Genomic DNA, 5,321 nt, shown 5'->3' on the forward strand with positions numbered 1-5,321 from the left:
TGCTTCTCCAAGCTGCCTGCCAATCTTTCCCACCTCGTCACAGCTGACACTTCCCTAGCCCTTGCTGCCTGCCAGGTACAGTTAAGCACTTCACGTCCGCCAGCTCAGCGTCAACTTTATCACCACCTATGAAGTAGGGACTATTCTTTTCATCCTCTCCATTGTCCAGACAAGAAAAGTGAGTTCCAGAAAAGCTGATAGCGTGTCCAAGGACACACAGTAATAAGTGGCCGAGTGAGGACTGTAGCCCAGGCGGGGAGGAGTGGAAGCTGCTCTTCCACTGGCTCTCCAGCCACGCGGACTTTACTCTTGCATGTTCCGAATGCGTGTTCTCAGAAAACACGCATTCCCTTCCACGTCCAGCCCTCACAAACGCCAAGATCTCTTCCTGTGCATTCTCCCACCCCACCGCCTGGCTTCTTCTTCCCTTGGGCTCCCTCCTGTCCATTCTCCCGGACTCTTGGTCAGGTCTGCTGCCCCTCCCATGTGCACCCTCATGACCAGAATCTTCCCTCCCCAGCTCTCACTGCAGAAGCTGGGTATTTCAACGGCCGGTTCCCTCGTCTGCCTCCCACAGCGGGCAGAGCCCAACAGCCCAGGCGTCACCAGACCCACAGCGCCCGGAGCTGGGCAGGGGCTCTGCCATTTGCAGGACATGAGTAGATAAATACCTGAGAGAGTGACTACTGAACGATTCTCTTTTGACCCCGGTGGTGTTTGCACATAGCAGGCCTCGTTCACTGTTGCTGAATGAATAACTGAGTGTATAGTCTGATTCCAAAATTTATTTCTTCCTTTTGGCTTTTTTTTTCCCTTTCCCCCTCTTTGTTTACAAAGTCTGAAGAAAGATGACAGAGGTACAAAGATCAAGGATGGGGCCTCTGGTTTACAGGAAGGCTAAAAAAAAGTGAGAATCCAGGATTTTTTCCCCAGCCTCAATGAGAAAGGAAAAAAAAGAAAAGAAAAGAAAAGGAAAGAAAACTGAGGTCTGTCCTAGACTCTCCAGGCTTTTGAGCAGTCTGAGCCCTGCTCTCCTGGTCCGCCTGCCCCTCGGGGAGCTCGGAGTCCGAAGCGGCCGGGAAGCTGGCTGCGCCGTGATTGTTCCTGAGCCGCAGGACGGCGGCTGTTCTGGGCACTTCAGGAAGTACTTGCTCCAAGAGGCCCTTCCAGCTATTGTTGCGCAGGCCAAGCCCGCTGGGCTGGCACCGGGACAGGCTGCCCCTTCCAGGCCAAGGGTCTGTCCAGGGCACCGGGAGCCGGAAGGTGAAAGGTGGGGGTTGGCGTGGGATAGTCAAACCGGGAGGGGGTCTTGGGCACAAGCTTCTCCTTTCCTCAGGCCGTGAGTGCCAGAAGCTGGCTGCCTCTGGGTTAATTTCTGTCTCCTCTGGCCAAGCGTGGCGCTGATGAAACCCAGGCTAGGTGCTGCCGGTGCTATGGTGGCCAGGCCAGCGAGAGCTACCCGGAGCCACGAAAGGAAGGTGGGCTTTGCAGTCAAGACTCCCGGCTTGTGTGCGGGCTCTGCCCCTCCCCAGGCCCTTGGACACTCCTGCCTCTCCCCCGCCTCTTCCTTAAAAGAGGAACCACTCAGTCTCGAGAGGCTAAGAGGATGAGCTGAGCTGATCTGAGATGGATGAGCCTGTCAGGTACACAATGGCGGTGGGAAAATGCTGGTTTCCTTCCTCCTTCCAAGCAGCTGGACAAGGGCGGGCGGGTGGGGTCATGGTTGGGCCACGTTCCTCCCGGTCACAGGCAGCTGGTCTGGGCCCTGAGCCCACTCCAGCCTGAATTCTCCTGACAGCTGCCCTGCTTCTCTGCTTGGCCTGGCCCACGACTCCTGTTTGAACCAAGAAAAGCTTCTGCTCTGCTCCGGCCACAGAAAATAACAAGAATGATGCAATCTGTGTCTCTGGCGGCCACCAGCCACAGAGAAAATCTTGGCTTCCAGAGCCCCACCGCAAATCCATGCCAGAATTATAAAGCAATGCCCTCCCATCCCAGAAATCCTGGGTAGCTCACGTGCCACTGCTCCACCTGGCTGCAGCTCCCTGTCTCATGACTAGGGCACCAACCCAGCCAGGGCACGAGCCCCGAGAGCCTGAGCCGGGATCTGGAGGCACCAGAGGTTCAGGACTGCTACGGGCAGCAGCTCCGGGCTGATGTACATAAGCAACAGCAAGAAGACCCTGACAGCAGTCCCCAGAGTGGCTCGAATGCCCACAGGGCCTTTGCTGATGATCCCTAGCTCTTTGCTCTGTGGCCCTCCATCAACAGTAGACCATTTCCCCCTCCTTCCTTCACAGTATTTAAGAAATAGAAGTCAGATTTTCCAGAGTGAAAAAAAAAGCACAGAACTGGCCTGGAGCAGGGAAAGTTGCCAAGTACCTTGTTCCTGCAACCTGACCTTTTACAATAATAACAGCAATCTTTATTGAGTACTGTGTGACCGGCACTGTTCTAGGCTCTTTATATTAACTCATGTAATCTTCATCAACACATTTGGGTACTGTTTATGTTCCCATTTTACCGAAGAAGAAACGGAGTCTCAGGGGAGTGACAAGAGCATCACAGCAGCTTAAGACATTCTTCCTTTCTCTCCCTGCTTTTAAATTACACATCCATCCACGAAAGAAAGGACCAAGAAACTCAGGAGTGCTCCAGCCCACCTGTGCATCCCAGAATAGGGAAGGGCTGTGGAAACTGAATCTCAGAGAGTTTCCTCACTGGCCCCCAAACCACAGACTTGATGATCGCAGGTAAAATTTAAACCCATTTTTGCAGCTGCCAGGTCTAGTGTTTTTTCCCGTCGTGCCACTGACTCCAAAACCAAACAGAACTGGCAGCCAGGACCCTTTCAGAGCGACACTGCAAAAGAGACTCTCCCCCAGCAAACCCAGCTTTTAAAACCCCAAACTAAATTTGATGAGCAAAGCAGAGTGTTCTTCGAAGGGAGAGAAGGCAAGAAAGCATGATATGGTGGGCACCCTCTCCACCACAAGCTAGGGTGTGATCCTGGACTGGCCAGCGTCCCTCTCTGGTCCTCAGGACCCTCACCTGTAGAGGAAGGTAAAATTAATCTCGCTTCAGATGAGACCCCTCCCAAGGATGCCGTTCCGAGATCCCATGGGACAGCTACCATTCATGGAGCGTTTCCTCAGTGCTGGGTACTGAGCTGAGCATTTTATATAATCACAAAATACAGCCTACACCCCATGCAGTACATATCTCTCTAAATAAATCTACCTTTACTCAAAAAAATAAAAAAATTAAAAATGATCTAAACTATTTGCCAGGCTTTCCCTTGCGTTAGCGCCTGTAATCCTCAGAACAACCCTAAGAGACGGGGGTTACTACTTCCGTCCCTTTCCAGGAAAGCGACACAGATTCTCCCGAAGCCCCGCTGCCAGTGAGGGATGGGATTTGAACTGAACTGGTCCGACTTAAAACCCATCTTCTCATCCCCAGGCAGCAGCACCTCCCCCCGCTCCGGCAGGGATGGACGCCAGGCCCAGGCCCCGTTGTCTCTCCCTTATCCCAGAGGGCTGTCCCTCTGCAGCTGCCTTTTTTCCATTCCAGTCATCAGTCACAGTGTGACTTACACGGCTCAGGGTCGGGGCCCGGGACTGGGGGGCCCCATGGGCGGCCGCAGCAGCCGGCTGCCCACAGGGGCCTCCCTGCCAGCTTCCCGGGACTTCTGTGAAAAGCCCTGCTTCTGACAATGAACTGGTCCTTCTTGGGCAGGAGGTCCTCCTGATTTGTGTAGTCGCAGCCCTAAGGCTAAACTGGTGGCCTGGCAGCTCCGAGTGTTTTCTCTGAGCTGAAAAGCCAACGCCAAGCGCTCGGGCGTTGGGAACAGGTTGGGAAACTTGAGAACCACAGAGACGTCGGGGAAAACTCCACGGGCGGTCGCCTGTGGGGAAGGGACTCTATGGCCCAGAAGTCCTTCTCGCTGAGATCATTTGCAGGCTGCCCCTTCTTTCTTTCCTCCCTCTCCTCCCAAAACGAAGTAAACCAGGAAACCCTAGGAAACAGAGGAGGGAGCTGGCTTCTCTACGCAGCAGAAGAGGCTGAGGAAGCCCAGGGGCCGCTTGTGTCAGGGCCGCGGGTCGCTCAGAAGTCACTGACCTGCACACCAGGGCACCTGCACGCCAGGGCAGAGCTGGCCGGCAGGGCACAAATCCCACTAATGCCCCGGGCCGTCCTGCTCCAGCGGACTGACTGCAGAGAGGAGCAGAGATGGGAACCCCCCAGTGGGAGCAAAGGTACCCAGCAAGACTGACGTGGGAGCTGCTGAGAGGCACAGCGCTCGCAGGAACCATCCAGGAGCCAGCAGAGTTTGAACCAGGAAGCTTCCAGTAGGGCTGTGTTTGTGGGAGGGCGCCCGCCTTCACCACGTTTACCTGCACAAACCGTGCTTCACTCCCCCAAACAGCTTCTAACGTTCATTTAGAGCCTTCTTGGGATGGGGGTGTATAGCTCAGTGGTAGAGCACGTGCTTGGTGTGCACGAGGTCCTGGGTTCAATCCCCAGTGCCTCTGTTAAGGGGAGAAAAGAAAAGAAAAAAAAAAAATAGAGCATTCTTCACTCTGTCAACTGAAATTTAAACCAACCAAACAAATAAGCAGTGATTTCTGGGACAAAACCATTTCCACAAACAGTGTGGACACGGGCAGTATTCCATTTCTGACCCATGGGAGGACTAATCTTGACCCCATACTGTGTGTTTTGAGCTGTGCTGGTCCCCGAGTGTTGGCCTCACTGGACTGCAACGTACCTCGACATCACCTGGGACACGAGGTCTCCAATCACTCTAGTGTCCTTTCATTCTGGGCCCAGGAGAAATGGTGGGCTTTGGAGTCATGGGCCTGATTTCAAATCCCAGCTCAGCCATTTCAGTTCTTCGAGATCCAGAACAAGTCACCTATGCTTCCTGGCCCTTGGTTTTCCCACCTACAAAATGGGGTTAGTACTACCTACCTCAGAAAGGTGTCACAGAGCTCAAAAGAAATAATATCAGTAGACTAGCATCTGGCACATAGTAGGAACTCTATAAATTTAATTACTTCCCCCTTCTCATTGGAAGTAAAGGAGATACTATTAATGAAAAATGGAAGAAAGAATGAAAGAAAGAAAGAATGAAAGAAAGAAAGAAAGAAAGAAAGAAAGAAAGAAAGAAAGAAAGAAAGAAAGAAAGAAAGAAGAGGAGAGGAGAGGAGAGGAGAGAAGAGAAGAGAAGAGAAGAGAAGAGAAGAGAAAAGAAGAGAAGAGAAGAGAAGAGGAGAGGAGAGGAGAGGAGAGGGAAGACAGAAAAAGGGAAAAAAAAC

At 52.8% G+C, this 5,321-nt stretch overlaps 1 non-coding gene across 1 annotated transcript; it reads left to right on the forward strand.

Annotated features, from left to right (window-relative positions):
• Positions 1–4,461: 4,461 nt before the first annotated feature.
• Positions 4,462–4,535, forward strand: TRNAT-GGU (transfer RNA threonine (anticodon GGU)). The gene has a single exon. It is a non-coding gene; the product is annotated as a tRNA-Thr (tRNA).
• Positions 4,536–5,321: the final 786 nt, after the last annotated feature.

This window comes from Vicugna pacos, chromosome 10 (genome assembly GCF_048564905.1).
Source record: "Vicugna pacos chromosome 10, VicPac4, whole genome shotgun sequence".
Classification (NCBI taxonomy): domain Eukaryota; kingdom Metazoa; phylum Chordata; class Mammalia; order Artiodactyla; family Camelidae; genus Vicugna; species Vicugna pacos.